The sequence below is a fragment of the Tachypleus tridentatus genome, chromosome 6, assembly GCF_004210375.1.
Source record: "Tachypleus tridentatus isolate NWPU-2018 chromosome 6, ASM421037v1, whole genome shotgun sequence".
Lineage (NCBI taxonomy): Eukaryota > Metazoa > Arthropoda > Merostomata > Xiphosura > Limulidae > Tachypleus > Tachypleus tridentatus.
In genome coordinates, this window is record NC_134830.1 from 20,969,030 (window position 1) to 20,990,091 (window position 21,062).

The window sequence follows — 21,062 nt, forward strand, 5'->3', positions numbered from 1 at the left end:
CCGAGAATGAGATAACTAAAATACGGTGTTAGTTTATTTGTAATGTCTATTTTTTAAATTAAAATACATTGTTACTGGACGATACATTTTCTTTAAAACTGTCGGTCCGGTATGGCCAGGTGGTTAAGGCATTCGACCGTAATCTGAGGGTCGCGGGTTCTAGTCTTCCTCACAGAAAACATGCTTGTTCTTTCAGCCGTGAGAGCGTTATAATGTGACGGTCAATCCCACTATTCGTTGAAAAAAGAGTAGACAAAAAAATGGCGGTGGCTGGTGATGACTAGCTGCCTTCCCTCTAGTTTTATACTGCTAAATTAGGTACGGCTAACGCAGGTAGCCCTCGAGTAGCTTTGCGCGAAATTCAAATCAAACCAAACCAATTTATTAAAACTATTGAATACATATTATACGGGAACATTTTGTTTAACCTAATATCCGTATGTTTATGATGTTCTTTGAACCTACTGGAAGATGAAACAACAGACATGTAAATATCACTAACGTGTCTTTGATTTTCATTAAACAAAAATACGATTAAGAATTATCGTAATTTCTTAACATTTCGGTTTTCTTTCATTTCTTCAACTTATAAATGTATTCGTTAGCTCTTAGGAAATCTGTAAAAAGGTATCAATCGAGTTTAGCTCGAAGTTTTATTGTGTCCTCATTATGTAAGGTAGAGGAAGGATTACAGCTTTACATGTACCTACTAAGGATACATTTTAACTGTTACAATTCTACTTCACGTGATAATCACTTCACGTGGGTTGAATGTAAGGAGTGGCAAGTGAACTAGTTAGGCCTTGTAGTCTTCACCTAAGTGATCTGGGGGGAAAGAGTAGTTGTTTTTTTCCTTCCAAGGGTAATCTTATTATGAAGGCCATTAATATAATAATATTATAAAAGTTATATAGTTTACGGATGCACACGTATACAATAGCAAATAAACAACTGTTTTTGTTGGTTTTTTTACAGTTTTTCACTTTTAACATTTTGTAGTTTATATTTAGCAAAAGAATTAAAGAACTGTCAGTGTTTTCAACCTTGAGTTATTATTTCTACATAATTAAACTCCCTGTTATGTCATTGTGTAGGGCACCAATTTTCCCTTGTTGTCAATTTCTCGACTGCGTCCTCAGACGGCGTATCAAGCCCGAGTATCTGTGTGGGAAGACGAAAAGATAGGTACTTCCTCAGAAGTCGTTACAGTATTTACTGAAGGTCGGTATTTTTTATTCATTCAAGTGCTCATCTGTTTATTTAAAGAAGCATTATATGAATTATTTTTTTGTGAATTGTAAAGGCTTGTTAATAACAAAATTAAATGTATATACATTTTCGAATTGTTGTGGTGAAGGAGTTATGCGACTGTTTTTGTTCATATCTTGTATTAATCAAACATATGTTTTAAATACATTTTAACCGTTACAGTAAACGTAACTTAAAAATTGATAGTTGTATTTATTTCTTTAGCAAAACGAGATTTAAAATATATATATAATACACTTTGAGTGTATAATAAACAGGAACTTTACTTTTAAACAGTTTTTTATTTATAAGCTAATAGTATTCTGACTTGGGACTCGTAGTAAAAGAACCCGGCTGCGAAATTAGTAATTTTTTTTTTTTTTAACTAAGAAAGATTCACATTTCTGGACGCACGTGACTGAAATGTTCAAACATTTACAGAACGTGCTTTCCAGTCTCTGAAAAATAAATCATAATTTCTCCTGAAATCCTGTGAGAGATGAAATAGTTACAAAAGATTTTTTGTTTTGAATTTTTTTGTGAGAAATACTAAAACTTTGAAACATTTTTTTATCAAGACTTATAAGATTCATTGAAAAGAATCGATTTATGATAATTCAAGATGCGTAACAATTTTTGCTTTTTTCTAATAGCTGTTGGTTAGTTAGTTATTTTAGTGTATATTACTAACTTGTAACCAGCAAGCTGTTGGTTAGTTAGTTATTTTAGTGTATATGTAATACGTCACCATGTTCAAGTCTCGATTTAAACCACTTATAATCCTTAATAAGAGTTCTTGTCGTAACTAAATTACTACTTGGTAGTATTTTGGGATACTGGCTCAGCAAACGTGTGTTGATCAACTACTTAAAGAGAATTTGGAAATGACTACTTGATTAATGGGTAACATTTAAATGGTAGCAGCTGTAATCAAATCATGATTAGGGTAAAATATTTTGGCCATTTCAGTTTACATATATTACTCTTCGTTTTTTGTCCGACCGTACGGAGTTAAGAGAGAACTGTGGTTTGAATAATCAGTGATGTCGAGAAACCCACTTGTTGAGAAATTTATATGCAAAAACGGCTCGTTTGGGTTGAGAAAATATTTTACATAGAAGAGCGAACAACGTTTCGACCTTCTTCGGTCATCGTCAGGTTGTGAATCTAACACCGCCCTCTACATTCCGACACTCAGTTACACAACCCCTTTCAAACATGTGGTCAGCTTCCGGTCAGTTACCTCTTTCTTTGTGAACCTGACGATGACCGAAGAAGGTCGAAACGTTGTTCGCTCTTCTATGTAAAATATTTTCTCAACCCAAACGAGCCGTTTTTGCATATAAAGGGAGTACTTATTTGAAACATAACAATAACTAAAACAGCCTTATAAAAGTAAGTTCCTTCACAATATAACAATGACTAAAACAACTAGATTTTACAGACAACCCTATTATTCACAAAGCAGTTATTTACAATATAACAATGACTAAAACAACTACATAGAAAAAAGGGGGTAAACCTACTTAATTATAATAAAATAAATAAAATTATATATTTAAAATCTAATACCGCCCTCTACGTTCCGACACTCAGTTACACAACCCCTTTCAAACATGTGGTCAGCTTCCGGTCAGTTACCTCTTTCTTTGTGAACCTGACGATGACCGAAGAAGGTCGAAACGTTGTTCTCTCTTCTATGTAAAATATTTTCTCAACCCAAACGAGCCGTTTTTGCATATAAATGTGGTTTGAATAACTGAATAAACAATATTGTATATTACGTATTATGATTTATTTTGGACGAGTCTCCAATTTATTATGTAACGTATGTTAACGTATTACTATTTCAAATAACCGGAACTTTGAATTTAGTACTTAATTAAATGTTAATATGTGTCACATATGTGGTATTTACCAACAAGACTGATACACACAATTTTCTCTGTTGACACAAATACATCTTAATACGCAAACAAACAAAAATAATACAATTTATAATAATGATTATTACTAATCTCAATACAAATGATGGTTTATATACACGAGGTATTATAAAGTTACAAACAATACTGATTCATATATCTCACTTAGAACTGAATATTTTACCAACGATCTGGGTTCACGACGAACAAATTAATTCTAAGTTAATATTGTCATAACTTGCTTAAGCAAGCTAGCTTGAGGGGACTCACACCGCTGACTTCCTGGCGATAACAATTAATGTCGTAGTAGAAATACTAGCTTCCGAAGTAATTCACTGAAGTTGAACAGTATAATATTTTAAATATATAAACGTTCCTGGTCAAATTCTGTAGTTTTTCGATTGATAGATGTTAATCACAATTCTAGCTTCCTCGGCCTATAGCACACTGACTGTAGCTATCCAATAATAATAATCCCTTGTTTGACGCGTTGCTTTTATACAAGTCACGAGAGTTTTTTTCAAAAGTTCACTTGGCAAAAATACTGTCAATCATTGATATTACATACACACCAAGTTAATTGTTAATTTTTACTTTCGAGAACCTTCTATAAATTCCGAAAACAGGCGGGACGTGTGCAATACATAACTAACAATTTTTATCAGAGGCAAAAAAAAAAACTACACAGAAACAAGCGTAGGTATTATAATAAACATCTAACGGTAAATCTGTTACATGTGTTAAAAATATAAACATAAAGAAGAACACTCTTTTTGGAACTTTAGATGGTTGTGTGGAAAATAACCAAACCGTCAAGGTAGGACAAGAATATTTCAAAGGTTGTGAACAACGTTGTTTATGTAAAGGAAACAACACAGATGACTGTCAGGATAGGTGTGGCGCACCTTTCATATCAATAGATGAGGCTAAGAAGAAAAATTCATCATGTCTCCTGAACCCCTCACCAGATGACTCCTGCTGTGTCAAGGTCACGTGTACCCATGAATTAACAGACATTGTTGAGCCTTCTGGTAGGTTTTAATTTTGGATTCATGTGGCTATTGTAAATGATAAGTTAGAGTTGGAGGCAATATTTCGTTTTAAAATATGCGCGAAATGTATGTAGTAAAAGCAATCAATCTTGTTCTGGAACAAATTTGGATTTGAGAAGTAAGCCTAAAGTTACTTTATTTTCGAAATAGGTAAGTTATAATGTGCAGAAAAATGAACTAGTTTTATTTGTTAACTGGCCTGAACAACTGAAGAAAATGATAAAACTATTCACACACATTACATGAGTAAACTTAAATGGCGATAAACGTACTGGTGTAAATTAATTGTTTGTTTGTTTGTTTTGAATTTCGCGCAAAGTTACTCGAGGGCTATCTGCGCTAGCCGTCTCTAATTTAGCAGTGTAAGACTAGAGGGAAGGCAGCTAGTCATCACCACCCACCGCCAACTCTTGGGCTACTCTTATACCAACGAATAGTTGGATTGACCGTCACATTATAACGCCCCCACAGCTGAAAGGACGAGCATGTTTGGTGCGACCAGGATTCGAACCCGAGACCCTAGGATTACGAGTCGAACGTCTTAACACGCTTGGTCATGCCGGACCGTAAATTAATTAAAAAGTAATTATATATATATTCTGTATATGCGTTTTTACCTACATAAGTTTGTATAGTTTGCATTTCGTGCGCAGTTATAATGTCTAGCTAGTCAACCAACAAATATTGTCTCCCGTTGGGGCAGCGGTAAGTCTTTGGACTTACAACGCTAAAATCAGAGGTTCGATTCATCTCGGTGGATACAGTAGATAGCCCGATATGGCTTTGCTATGAGAAAAACACACACACACCCGACAAATCTCAGGCTACTCTTTGACCGTAACATTATAACATCCCCAATGCTGAAGGGGCAAGTGTGCTCGGTAACGGGGATTCATGCTCACGATCTGTAGTTTCCATCTCTGTAATAATCTTTTTTATGACTAATCCCATCGTATTTAGTATAATGATAAATGTTATTGGTCGTTTGTTTTTAAAGTTCGCGCAAAGCTACCTGAGGACTATCTGCGCTAGCCGTCCTTAATTTAACAGTGTAAGACTAGAAAGAAGGCAGCTAGTCATCACCACCCATCGCCAACTCTTGGGATACTCCTTTACCAACGAATAGTGGGATTGATCGTCACATTATCACGCCCCCACTGCTTGAAGGGCGAGCATATTTGGTGCGACGGAGATTTGAACCCGCGACCCTATGATTACGAGTCGAGCGCCTTAACCACCAGGCCATGCCGGGGCTATTGGTCACTTTCTGACAAAATTATTCGAGATTGTCTTTTCGTTTTTTTTTTGCGTATGGAATTTGTGACTACACAAGTTTTCTAGCCATGTTCTTTTTATGCATACGTTATAGCGTGAAGTAGAGTTTTTATTGTTACTGATATATATAAATATGTATAATGAACTTGCCTTTTTTTCCTTGAAAATTAAAATTTCGGAAAACAAATTATGAACCACAATGTTTATATAGAGCTGATTAAAAACTTATAACAAAGGTTACGCAAAACCCTTACAAATGTATCTATAAGGTTCTGTAACAGTGTTGGCATCCTTTAAAGTATTTCTTGCAACACTCTGTAAAAGATATTGTCTTGTGATGAAGTGTTTTCAAAGCGTATTCAGTAAACTTGAAACTCCGAATGGAACATAGAGTTTCAATAACACTTCATATTAGACACTGTTCTGGGCTGTCATCTTCACCTCACTCCAAGTCATTCTTATCATCCTCACCAATTAATCTTCTTCAAATCTTTTTTTACGAACGGCCCACTTTTATTTCATTCCACCCTGCGAGTTTTACTCGAGAGCTTGTATGATGGTGTTCTCCGCTGGTTTTCTGAGGGTATTACTGATTTGTTCTTTGTCACAGGTAACTGTTACTAATATTTTCTAGCCAACTAATTTGCAAGATGTTCCGTGGACACCTGTTGATGAAAATGTAAAGTTTATTAAATTTGATCGCATTTATTATTTCAATGTTTTCAGACCAAGAATGACTTTGCATTGCTATTAAATATCCCGAGTTTATTTCTCATCGAGAGAAAAAAGAACCTTCGAATTCCAAACTAGTTTTAGTGTTAAATGCATGGCCAACCTTAAATATTCGTGTGCTTATGTCTTCATCTTTGCCTCCAATGATAGACACAGAAAATGGATTTTTCCACTTCTTTTAGGTAATTCCAATTAAGCATGATGTCATGTTCCTGCTTATCGTCGACCATCATTATTCACGTTTTACCTATGTTCACCACAAGTCCTGTAATTGCTACTTTAGTGAATAGCCTATCTATTTTTGGTTACATGTGTTTCCTATTATGTTACATGAGACATGCTATCTGCGAAGTCAAGGTGTTAAAAGAGCTAAATGAATGACCACTGATTCATTTATCACCAACAAGAAAACAACTGGTGATAGCAAGTAACCTCTTTTCATTTCATTTTGGATTTGAAAGGCCTCACTTAGTTATTACTTATGAATAACCTAGCAGGTTAGGCCTTCGAACAGCTACTGAATGAGCTTACAAAGCACTAATAGTGTTTGTTTGTAATGCTAATATTGTAGTATTTGCTAAATGACCTCTGGATCTACACTGTAGAAAGATGTTTCAAAGTCCACAAGGTACACATACAAGGGTGAGCTCCATTTATCTGACTACTCAATGATCTGCAGTGTAGGTATTTGAACAAACATGTGTTAAAGTTTGGTTAATAAACACAGCTATATAAAATTATTTCATGCAGTGTGAGGGAAGATCACACAGAATATTCTAAAATCAATTACAAAGGCTATAAAAGAAGTGAATTTACTAATAGCTGGTGAGATATTTAAATACATTTAAACTATATTGATCATTATATTTCGTTATTTATATTCATCTATTGATCTCAAATCTACAGTTGAAAGAAAACGTGATTTTGATTTATGTCATTCATCTAAGTTAAGTTCAAATAGCATCGAGAAATACAGATGTTTTCAAAACGAAAAGAAAAAGTGAATTTAATATTGTTATAAAACAAATTATTTAATACAAGAATCAAGAAGTCTATTAAACGTTGCTAGAAGTTCTGATAAAAACATTTTTTTTCAGGCAACTTGAAATATCCATAATCAAAGTTAATTAGAATCATTATCCATTTACGAACCTACATTTACCTAATGTTTGTTTGTATTTTTTTTCATTATTTGGGTGTGTGTGTGTGTGTTTTCTAATAGCAAAGCCAAGTCGGGCTATCTGCCGAGTCCACCGAGGGGAATCAAACCCCTCATTTAGCGTTGTAAATTCGTAGACATACCCCTGTACTAGCGAGGGGCTAGAATGTATAAACGTGTGTGTTTCTTTTAGCAAAGCCACGTCGGGCTATCTGCTGAGTCCACCAAGGGGAATCGAACCCCTGCTTTTAGCGTTGTAAATCCGTAGAGTTATCCACTATACCAGCGGGTGACAAATTGTTGGGTAAAATTAAATTTCTATTCTAACTACAGGAAACACGTAATTCATTTTGACTAAAGCAATTGTACGTTGAATTGATAACTGAATATTCTACAACCGTTAACTTTGGACAATTAGCCAGATGTAACTAGTAGTATTAAATTAATGAAGGTAGTTTTATATATACATAGGGTGGACAAAACAATGCGCCCCTCAAAATGTTGTTTATTTGTTATAGCTTTCATTAAACAACAGAAAAAATATGTAAAACGAAATGTGTTCAAATATGGTCTTAAATCCTAATTATAACACTGGTTCTCATAAATACCTGAAATGTTCATGATTTTAGTTACATTTTCTCATAAAAATTGTTGTATACCTCCTGTAGTTTCTTAAGTTTTATTATTCCAATTAGCCTTCAAAACAATCACGCAAGTTTCTCTGCAATTGCCCCCCCCAGTGGCTCAGCGGTATGTCCGCGGACTTACAACGCTAAAAACCGAGTTTCGATACATGTGGTGGGCAGAGCACAGATAGCCCATTGCGTAGCTTTGTGCCGAATACAAAACAACAACGTATCTGTAATTGTGTAATCTTTAAAAGATATTTTATAAATAAGAGAATTGATGTTATATACTTGCCAGGTCAGTGATCTGATATTAACCCCATTGAAAATTCATAAGCTGAGTTAAATCGATTAACAAAAAATCGCAAGTCAAACACGGAAGATAAACTTAAAGTACTCAAAGAAGGATGGTAGTCAAACAGGTCACTGCAGGCCTAAACTCCAAGGAAACAGCGACTAAAGATTAGCTTGTGAAACTGGTTTGTGTTGTTTCGAGTTTCATTTTTATGTTGGATTATTCATAGAAACACAGTTTGATAATTGTGTAGTGATATATGGAGTTAAAAAGATCTGAGAAACTACAGCAGATGAACAACTCTTTTTATGAAAAATGTAATTAAATGTTGAAATGTTCAGATGTTAAAATTAGGATTTAGGATCGTATTTGAACAGATCTTCTCGAGTGCGTTCGGGTACATATTTTTTCTTATCTAATCAACAATATAAAAAATTAACAGCATTTTCAAGGGGTTCACTATTTTATTGTCTTCCCTCTATAGGTGTGTATTTCCTTACGTAATACAATTTAATTTTTCAATACCTTTCTTTTGTTATTTGCAATCGTTTTTCATTTTTACATTACTTGTCTAGCATCAGAAGGAAGTCTCGAGGACGAAGCACTGATTACAGATAGAACAGATAATGACACCATGATGGGTGACCAGTATACTCTGTCTGCTAAAGAATACGAAGAAGCAAAACAAGACGAGAATCCCCAACCAACCAATCATCGACAGACATAACATTTACTCCGAAGTTCGCTGCCGAAACTGATGGAGAGACAGTGAGCACAACAGTTTCACCTTTCTTAGGAAACGACAGTGGTGCATTGGATACCGATAACGAAACGAGCGATATGCCACTGGTGACACCTGATGAGGCTACGAGCGAGATGAATTCAACATCAGTATTAAGTAAGAATGTCTACAAATTGGGTCAACATTAACTGGTCATCATGTCAATGTCATCGGTTCTACTCAAGAATAATATACAACTTGAAGGGTTGTGTGTAATATAAGTGCACGATGTATGAAATGTATATGCAGTGTTTAGCACTGATCCATACTGTATATTATATGTTCTTATGCATTGCGAATAGTCCCAATAGTCCCACAAAGAATGGAAGTTTTGTCTTAATTTAAATAGATTTCAGATATCACGTGACTCATGTTACGTAACGACAAATATGTGCGTGTATATATATATATATATATATATTTGCATTTCAGTTTGTTTCACATATTAACTGTACTAATAAAAATCCATGCTCATAGGTAAACATCCTGCTCTATTACATAGTATGTAATATACATAAAACTGTGAAACTTCTTTCGTCAAACAAACTATCTAAACGTTATGTGAAATGAGTTAAAAATCTAAGCTTAAATGTTTGCCGTATGTGAGAGAGAACAGTCGTTTTATCAAATTTTAAACTTTCCAGAACCACACAAGATATTTTAACAAAACTAATTATCGTAAAGTGAGAGTTAGTCGATTTATTATGCATGAAAATATCCTATAGCTTACTACTTCGTTAAAACTCTAGATTCCACGACCGTAGATAAGTGTCAGTTTAAGAACCCGGCATACGAAAGTACAGATTATATTCTATTTTGGCAGAAGTTAAATTTACACGTTCGTTAAATGAACGCGAATTAGTGATGGGCCAAACATACATACACACACAAAATAACGCACTATGTCTTATTTTGCCAGAACTGAAAGTTCCACGTCTGTTAGACGGCTGTCAATTTAAGAATCACACATACGAAATCGGTGAAAAGTTCCATGACGGTTGTGAAGCCTTTTGTCATTGTGAAGATGTTGGAAGGATCTCGTGTCTACCACGTTGCTCCCTACAAGACACGAGTGGACACACGTGTAAACAAGTTCCTGATCCAAATGACCCTTGTTGTTACATTGTAGAGTGTACACCATCAGAAATACATTCTATAGATGTAAAAGGTAAATTTAGATATTTTTTGAACATTTTTGTATCACATCGTTAATTCGAGCCATAACTATGATTTATATTGTTATTTGTATTAAGGCACATCGTATCTATGATGTTAAACGTAATTTATTATTTCACTCTACTCATGTTTCATATAGAACGTAGTTTAAGTTATTCCCCTCCGATGTCTGATTAGAGCTTAGTTTATTACTTAACTTCATTTGTAAGTCTAGTGTCGAAAGTAGTTTACATTTTTACTTCCATTATATAGCGCGAATATTAATGTTTTACTCGTACAGTTGACCAAGTACATATTACTACTCTACTTGTGTATTTTCTACCCGCACACTTAACCGAATATATATTACTACTATACTTGTGTATTTTCTACCCGCACAGTTAACCAAATATATATTACTACTCTACTTGTGTATTTTCTACCCGTACAGTTAACCGAATATGTATTACTACTCTACTTGTGTATTTTCTACCCGTACAGTTAACCAAATATATATTACTACTCTACTTGTGTATTTTCTACCTGTACAGTTAACCGAGTATATATTACTACTCTACTTGTGTATTTTTTACTCGTACAGTTAACCGAATGTATATTACTACTCTACTTGTGTATTTTCTACCCGTACAGTTAACCAAATATATATTACTACTCTACTTGTGTATTTTCTACCCGTACAGTTAACCAAATATATATTACTACTCTACTTGTGTATTTTCTACCTGTACAGTTAACCGAGTATATATTACTACTCTACTTGTGTATTTTTTACTCGTACAGTTGACCAAGTACATATTACTACTCGTGTATTTTCTACCCGTACAGTTAACTGAATGTATTTTACTACTATACTTGTGTATTTTCTACCCGTACAGTTGACCAAGTACATATTACTACTCTACTTGTGTATTTTCTACCCGCACACTTAACCGAATATATATTACTACTATACTTGTGTATTTTCTACCCGTACAGTTAACCGAATATGTATTACTACTCTACTTGTGTATTTTCTACCCGTACAGTTAACCGAGTATATATTACTACTCTACTTGTGTATTTTCTACCTGTACAGTTAACCGAATGTATATTACTACTCTACTTGTGTATTTTCTACCCGTACAGTTAACCAAATATATATTACTACTCTACTTGTGTATTTTCTACCCGTACAGTTAACCAAATATATATTACTACTCTACTTGTGTATATTCTACCCGTACAGTTAACCGAATATATATTACTACTCTACTTGTGTATTTTCTACCCGTACAGTTAACCAAATATATATTACTACTCTACTTGTGTATTTTCTACCTGTACAGTTAACCGAGTATATATTACTACTCTACTTGTGTATTTTTTACTCGTACAGTTAACCGAATGTATATTACTACTCTACTTGTGTATTTTCTACCCGTACAGTTAACCAAATATATATTACTACTCTACTTGTGTATTTTCTACCCGTACAGTTAACCGAATATATATTACTACTCTACTTGTGTATTTTCTACCCGTACAGTTAACCAAATATATATTACTACTCTACTTGTGTATTTTTTACTCGTACAGTTAACCGAATGTATATTACTACTCTATTTGTGTATTTTTTTACTCGTACAGTTAACCGAATATATATTACTACTCTATTTGTGTATTTTTTTACTCGTACAGTTAACCGAATATGTATTACTACTCTATTTGTGTATTTTTTTACTCGTACAGTTAACCGAATATATATTACTACTCTATTTGTGTATTTTTTACTCGTACAGTTAACCGAATATGTATTATTACTCTATTTGTGTTTTTCATCTATATTAGATCTCATATATTTAAGTTGATATTACCAGTTTTCTATGCATCATTTCGAAAATTAAAATTTCTTTTAGATATCCAAGTCATTTCTGGTTATTTCTTGTTGCTCTAAAATATATATACATTTATTTCTCATGTAGCTTTACCAATTGAAATCAAATCTGTTGAGCCTATGAATGCAACAACTGCCCGAGTTAGTTTTCTGATGTTGTCACATGATGACAAACCTCTGGAATCAAAGGTTCAGCTCTGGACAGCCCAAGTTCCTGAATCCAATGATAGTGCCCTCAATTGGACAAAGAGAATATACGATATGAATGACACGCTTGCTACGGGACCCTATACGTATAATATAAACGTATCTTCTCTGATACCAAATACTGAATATTACCTTAAAGTAATGAAAGTTCCAGTGGAAGGTTTAACCCAACAGGATTCAGGCGATGCTCTGTTTAGCAATACTGTTACAGTGAAAACGTATCCCTTAGGTAGTATTGGAATACATATGTATATACAGAATATTAAAATCAGTAGTTAAGTAAAATAAAACAAAATCAAAAGAAAGGACTGCGTTAAAAACAACAAATCCAAGATATCTGACAATTAACAATTTCTAATAAATAAAAACAAAAATCCAAAACGTTATGCACATTAAAATGAACCTCAGAGTACATGCTATAATGTGGGATATAAAATGTACCCTAGGTTTTGGAGGTGAATGTAAATAGGACCCAACTTGCGGTGGGGATACACCGTCTATCAGTCTTAATCTCCATTCGCCAATCTCACTACTCTACAAAGTAAAGAATAAAAAAATGAAGTAGTAATAATAAGGTACTACCACCTAGGAGTAAGTAAGATAAATTTACCTCCTGGAAGTTGGTATTCCAGCCCCCATTGCGGTGGTAAATCACTAATTAGTAGACAAGTAAGCAAGTTATACTAGTATATAAAGTGCGCCAATCAGTTATCTAAACTAACTAGATATCTCCTAACCACCACCCATTAACTCCATTGTAACTACCAATTTTCAGACTTTAAACAAACCTTTATATGCGATAAGGTGTTAATCCGCATAAAAAAGTGCCACATTGTTTAAGTTACCCTATTAACAACTAAAAATACTTGTCAGAACCTTTGAGTAAAATGTTCTTGACTTATATTTCTTTATAGTTATTTAACACATTCTTATATTTATCACGGAATATTTTAATAATTTACAGTTTATTTATTAAACTCATTAACTATTAATTTTTGCATCAATATTTCAACAAATGTGGATGCACTTTTGATTTGTGCAGCGTGTTTTATTTTTGTTTGGGTTTGTTTCTGTTTATTAGAAATTACATGTGTGTGTGTGTAATAAATACTATCCACCAAACATCTTCATGGCTTTCCAATGACAGAGAAATCACTGTCCTAATACGGTGCAAGACCTTTGACATAAATAAATCATGTTTTTTTTTTACAAGACATGCTCTCAACGAGAATATGACAAGTGAATGGTGTTAGTTTGTAAAGGTTTGTTTAATTGGAATATATTGGTTTAACTTTTGAAATTAACTGTCACCAGAAGATCCCAAATATAATTATATGGTATGACTTGGGTTATAACTTTTAAACGTTTTGATAAATATAGAGATTTGGATTCGTCATACACAGAATTCACATCACAACACTCTTATCATACCATTTTTACAACAAGCACATTACAATCACAATGAAGTTAATTGTCTACATCTACCTATTTCCACACCCATTTTAACACTCCTACGAAAAGACGTTTCTAGTCCTGATTTCTCCAAGCCCGTTCCCCTGGCTGTGGTTTTGCTAGATAGTAGATAGGGACAGTGGGAATCTCGTTAATCCATTCATTAATGGATTTAAATGACAATTTCATTTAAATACAAAATTATTAGCCTAATATTAATAACCTTTCAAGTTGCTCTGGGGCCTATTAGGCCCTACTTTTCGTAGGAGTGTTAACTACGACCATCAGCTGGGTGAAGCGGTTCTTATACATCTACGAAATTTTCGAGTGACCATGAGGGTTCTAGTGTTCACAAAATTCACACCAAGTAAAACTGCACAGAACATTATCGGAGATGGTTAATAGTTTGCATATCCTAGCCACTCCAAACCACCTGTATTCATTGGAAGCCTGAAGAGGACTCACAGAGTTCATATTTGGTCATACTGTATGCAATATAGCTACAACGAGTCATTACCAAATATCTTGAAAATTGCTAAAAATTGAGCAGCACTTGGGCTTGGGTGTACATTTTGTATTTCTAGCACATCCAAGAAAGTCGCAAGCTACCAAACAGTGTACCTCTAATGGTTCATTAGTAATCTAGCGGAATGATATCACTAAAAGATAAAATCTGATAACGTTTATGGGCAAAACACAAATAGCCCAGTTTTTAGCTTTGTGCATAACAACAGCCAAACAGTCAGCCAAGTAATATGACAAAACACGTAAATTTCATCAACTTATTTTTCTTAATTCATTTAATTGACGACGATTTAGCAAAACTTCAGTTGTTTTTAATACACTAATTTGTGATAAGGTGGTTTTCTTCCAGACAGAGAGTGTTTGGTGGATCATGTCATGTTTTTAAGAGGTGTTTGAATAACTTTACTTGTGCAACGTATGTAAATCAAAACTAGTTAAGATTCAAGTGTGTAAATCTAACGATAAAGAATTTTGTAACAAGTTCCAATTTGTGTGTTTTTTGGATAAATTTCGTTTTACTTCTTTTACTTTAGAAGTGACGAAAACCTTCCAAGGCTGTTTCCATGGCAACCGTTCCTATGAAATTGGAGAAATGTTTTACGATGGATGTGAATACAAATGCATCTGTCGAGAAGGAAGGGTGTTTGAATGTCAGGACCGGTGTGAAGTCTACATTGACACTATTGGATACGAACACTGCAAATGGGGTCCAGCCGCAGATGATTTCTGTTGCACTGTGCCTTACTGTAATGAGCCAACCCATGCTCAGGGTAGGACCTGTTGATGCAATGTGCAATTTACGAGCAGTTCATAAAATATATTGATTTTGTTTTGATTTTTGGAAGACTTAACTTTCGTTTTAGACTATTACTGCTGTAATGTTTAATGTTTGCTTAAACGAACACTGTCACATTAAAAATTAAGTGTTATCAAAAGAATCGCGTTAATACTTATATGGCTGATAAACGTATTATACTATAAAACCATTCGACGTATTGGAGTAACTACTATTCGATTCAAGAGATCAAACAGTTTGTTTCATATGGAGTTGGACCCGGCATGGCCAAGCGCGTTAAGGCGTGTGATTCGTAATCTGAGGGTCGCGGGTTCGCATCCCCGTCGCGCCAAACATGCTCGACCTCCCATCCATGGGAGCATTATAATGTGACAGTCAATCCCACTATTCGTTGGTAAAAGAGTAGCCCAAGAGTTGGCGGTGGGTGGTGATGACTAGCTGCCTTCCCTCTCGTCTTACACTGCTAAATTAGGGACGGCTAGCGCAGATAGCTCTCGAGTAGCTTTGTGCGAAATTCCTAAAACAAACAAACAAACATATGGAGTTGCTAAACTGTAAAAATACCAGAGATAATCCGCAGAAAGCGAGTTTTTAGATGTGAGTCAACGACAGTTAGAATACTGTGAGTGAAATAACAATACATTTGTGATTACTTTTGGAATGATAAATCTCGCACAGATCAATTTGGAAGCAGATGATAAAGTTATATTCATCATAATTTTATTAGGCTGACGATGTATTTAAACATTACATTCTTTAATCGACAGTTTAAGATTTTCTTTTACGAAGAAGAACATATAATATAATTTAAATTGCACAACGGCAGTGGCTATAGCGGACATAGTGTGGTTGAAATACTATTGGACGCGGTTTCTCTTGGAAAAACTTAAGGAAGCGAATAAGGAATGAAGTTCTTTAGAAAAGGTTTTCATACCACAACAAATGTTGTAAATACATTTATTTTGAAGGGTGGGAGGGATGTAAAATACATCTCTTCTGTAAATAAAAACAAATAAATATTTCACAAAAATGGTACATTTTTTATTTTACATCAAATGTATAGATTATTTAACAATTCAGTTTCAGATATTTGATTTTTACGTGAACAGTTGTTTAGCATTAATTAAAATCAGTGCATTATTGTGTTTGAGAAAAAGTGGATAATCGTAACCACAGATTAAAATGAAAGCTCATATTTGTGCATGCTTTCTCAAACTTATTTATCAAGGTGAATCATATCTGAAAAACACGACTGATACAGAAGTATTATACAAAATATCCTACTCAATCTTTCACACCCCGTGAGAATATCTGTTAAACTTTGTTTATATATCTATTTGTGAATTATTCGACATACGATTCGCGAAAAAACACATTTTTCTCTTGTTTCAGCTGACTTTTGAAATTCATTTATTTGAATTTATTACCTTTATGTCTAATGTCTATTGCAGATCGGAATTAGTTATAAAAAATGCATTAAACATATTTTCAATGAGTCTTTTTGTCGTGGGACCTTTGGCAAATGGTCATGGTGTTTTTTCAGTGCAATATCCATGACTCGCAACCTCTAGGTAGTGAAATAACTGTAGACTAGAGTATATTTCAGTGTAACGAAGCGTTACATGTTATTTTGAGTTAAAATCACATGTGTAAGCTAAAGTAAGATAAACTATGTGTTTAACACCAGAGTGTATAAGAGGCTTTCTTACTTGGTGAAGTCCCACAGATAAACTGTACTGATAAAACAAGTAAAGTGAAATGTGCATTAGGCTATCCTCACAAGGCCCAGCGGAATGTCTGAAGGCTTTAAATGCTAAAAGCTCATTAGTAGTTTTGTGTTTAACAACAAACAAACAAGAAAGCTGAAGCTTCTCACTGTAGAAGGAGTACCAGTTATGTATTCCGCGAATTAAAGAGACATTTGATTGAATTTGTTGAACTATTGGGCACAAACAGTTCAGTATCAGATGGTTCCGCTTTTAACCGTTAAAATTATTGCCTCTGAAATTCCAAGGTTTTTATGGTAACTCTATGGAATGGTTGTGTAGAATATTCATGTGCACCTCGTTCATGTTCAATGTTTAATGCTTGGTGTTGATAAATCAGTGTTTTTACTAGTATAAGGTTCATTTGGCAGTATGATGCTGACCGTTCAAACTTCCAAGTTATTGTCATAATTACTGGTCCCAAATTAATTATGTGGTTTAGTACTAATATGCACTTCCACCCTGTTTTGACCACGTGGTGTAGGGCGCATGACTCGCAATCTGAGAATCACGTGTTCATATCTCAGTCTCATTGAACATGCTAGCTCTTTTCGCTTTGTGAGCGTAATAAATGACGATAAATCGTATTATTCGTTTGAAAAAGAGTAATTCCAGAGTGGGTGTTGATGACTAGTTGTCTTACAATGCCAAATTAAGGGCAGATCGCTCACGTGCAGCTTGGCGCGAAATTCAAAACAAACACACCATCCTGCCCCGCACTGTGGGCCTGAGTAAGGTGTAATACTCTGACCCAAAGTTCTACCCAATAACACACTCCGAAGAGTAGACGACGTCAAAGTTAGGGATGGAGGAAGAGGTCTCGTGCACCTGACCCTCCTGAGTATTCAGAAATTAACATATCCAAATACCCACACAGAAGAAGCGAAGCGCACTGTTTATAACACTTTCGTCTTGCTGTTCACTACTACCGCGACAAGTAAGTTCCAAATTAAATTTATTTGAAAAAGAACAATCTGAAAGAAACACATTACGTTTCTGAAAGAAGAATTTGGAAGCAAAATTACTTTCTAGAAAGACCAATGTATTCTTAAATACAAAGCCATAGTAAATGATCATCCATACTGTATCTATCGCTGGTGTTGAAAGCCAGTTTTTAGTATTATGAGTCTTCACATTTACTACCGATTCACTAGGTGATTAAGGTGTGTGTTTTTTTTATAGCAATGTCACATAAGGCTATCTGCTGAGCCCACCGAGGTAAATCGAACCCCTGATTTTAGCGTTGTAAATCCGTAGACTTACCGCTGTACTAGCGGGGAGGGCGGGAATTAAGGAAGGGACTTTTAAATAAACTTATATTTCTTCAAAATAATGATTTATAGCCTCATGTCCCCCGCTAGTACAGCTGTATGTCTCCGGATTTACAACGCTGAAATCAGGGGTTCGATTCCCCTCGGTGGGCTGAGCAGATAGCCCTTTGTGGCTTTGCTATAAGAAAAACACATAGCCAGACAAAATTTCTATTTTAAGAAATTAACTATTTTTAATCCATATTAAATTACTAACAATGATATTTAAACCACACTGAGTTTTCTTAATAAGACATTAAAATTTCTTGAGTAAGAACTATCTGTAACCCATATTAGGAAAAAGAGTATTTGTTAATTACCAATTATAGATTCGGTAACACTAACATTGAGTCATCCAGTACCAACTAATGTTTCAAAAAAAAAAAAAAATGAATCAGTCGCGGTAGAATGCGAGCATTCCGAAAAATATTAAAGTACATTTCAAATTAATCAATTATATATTGCATTACATATATTTATATATATATATATATATATTTGCTATTCCAAAACTCCATAAATCTCTAATTAAATTTAGATTTATTAATAATTCAATAAAAACAATTATTAAACAACCGGCTATATTATTAAATAAATTATTTAATATTTTACTTCATAAAATTAAAAATGTAAGTGTTAATAATAAAAAAACATACTTTTTGGATAATAAAAAGTAATCAACCTCTTTTAAAATATATAAAATGAGTGAACATATAAATAACATTTCACCGTATTGTACACCACAATTCCATTAAAAGATTTAATCTTTGTTTTAAATCCATTGATGGAACAGTTCTGTTATCGCGGAAGAAAGAAAATTTAGCTCCAGAAACATGAAAGATATATTAAGGTTCTGTACTTATAATAATTATATATTTTTTCGTAAACGAGAGTTTTAAACAAGGAATAGGTGTTCCAATTGAAACGAACTGTTTCCTGAAATAAATAATGTTATAACAAATTAGAAATTGAAAAACTTCAGTATCTAATACAGAAGCACACTTTTGTTTAGATTTAGAAATTAAAATAATTGATATAGAATATCAATACAAATATCTTGATAAAGAAAATATTGGCAATTGATGGTTTACCTTCTTTTAAGAGTAATGTATTACACCTTTCTGTTGTAAGCATTACAGCTTCGCAATTGTTCAGATGTTGTAAAATTTGTAATAAATTACAAAATTTTATCAGTAATGTTGAAATACTGATACAATAATGCATATAAAGGCTTTTTAGTGCAGCGTAATTACAGCACACGTAATAAATGGGTGATGGTTGGTAGCTATACCAGTATAGTTCGTTCACTGGGCTACGAATTGGTGTCTTTCTGCCATAATGGGCTATGAATGTTAACTTCAATAGATAAATTTTTAACTTACTTATCCCCGAATGGTAGTACCTTGTTCTTACTTTTTAATTCATTTTTTTCTTCACATTGGAGAGCAGTCACCTTTCCACAACTGTCTGCAGGCAGTGGAGGATAATATAGATGTGGGACGTTGTGGGCTTGAGCACCCTTATCTCGCTATCTTGATTTCTATTCTATATCTATTGACATTCCTTTACTTTACTTCTTTATGTGAGACTGGCGATTGGAGGTTAAGACTGATAAAACCAAGGGTAAATTTCATATTCTACATTATAGCTTGTACCCTGAGCTCTTTTTATTTAGTGCAGCGTTTTCTGTTTATTATTTTTAAATTTATTTTCTTTTCGGTTTGTTTTTATATTATAAGAAACTAATATAATTGTTTGTTTGGTTTTTGAATTTTGCGCAAAGCTACACGATGGCTATCTGCGCTAGCCATCCCTAATTTAGCAGTGGGATGGCAGCTAGTCATCACCACCCACCGCTAACTCTTGGGCTACTCTTTTACCAACGAATAGTAGGATTGACTGTCATATTATAATGCCCCCACGGGTGAAAGAGCAAGCACATTAACCCACCTGGCCATGCCATGCCACTAATATAATTACTCAAGGTTCGGATTTGCCATTTTTAATGCAATCCTTATTAAATTTCTCTGATATAAAATTCTAATCTAAGTTTGCATTTTTATCATTACTTTATGTTTACAGAAACTGGGTTAGTGTAAATTCCGATAAAATATCGCAAAGTGATAAATTAAACTTTAAAATTAATACATTGTTATATATTTCGATCTTTCTAAATGTGAAGTTTGTTCTATTGCTTGTTTAGTTTGAAATATCTGCTACCAACGAGGTTACAAAAAATACATTTACATAGGTATTAGAAGTGGTTTATGTACATTTGTAGCACAACTAGAAGGTTAGAATAGATACATAGGCTATAAACATAATACAAATTGCATGTTCTTTGTTTTGTTAGATCCTGTGGTATCTCGCAGCTCAACTTTAGCCCCACCCTCTGCGACTATTTGTAAAGGAACAAGAGGAGAATCTCGTGCTGTGGGGGAAGTGTGGGTGGAGGAAAACGATTGTAAAAAGAAAATTTGTAACTGTGAAATTCACAAAAACGGGTCCACTGTAGTCAGATGTAAACAGGGTTGTCCGTCGATTTCAAAAAAGGACCTGCAGTCTAGTCCGAACTGCCCATTTCCTATTCTCATCACCCCTAACGACAACCCTTGTTTATGCCCTTATGTTTTTTGCACCAATTCTTTTAATCGTAAGTGGAAAATTAATAATACATATTTAATTAGAATTGTATAACATTCAAAGAAAATCCGAATTGTTGTGAAATATAAATTCCTTTGTTAAAGTGGAGAAAGTATTTTTCACCGACCTAAAGCTAGCATCTGTTCAATCCTTTATAAAATCCACTTAACTTTCCTATGTATATGAAAACTAAACATGTTCTTTATATAATATCATTTTAA

At 34.0% G+C, this 21,062-nt stretch overlaps 1 pseudogene across 1 annotated transcript in view; it reads left to right on the forward strand.

Annotated features, from left to right (window-relative positions):
• Positions 1 to 21,062, forward strand: part of LOC143252071 (uncharacterized) — a 94,458-nt pseudogene that overhangs the window by 52,075 nt on the left and 21,321 nt on the right. The window contains exons 5-11 of the transcript XR_013028810.1: positions 1,095 to 1,221; positions 3,959 to 4,204; positions 8,888 to 9,210; positions 10,013 to 10,261; positions 12,231 to 12,578; positions 14,860 to 15,096; positions 20,552 to 20,851. The product of XR_013028810.1 is annotated as an uncharacterized LOC143252071 (transcript). The remainder of the gene's footprint in view (positions 1 to 1,094; positions 1,222 to 3,958; positions 4,205 to 8,887; positions 9,211 to 10,012; positions 10,262 to 12,230; positions 12,579 to 14,859; positions 15,097 to 20,551; positions 20,852 to 21,062) is intronic.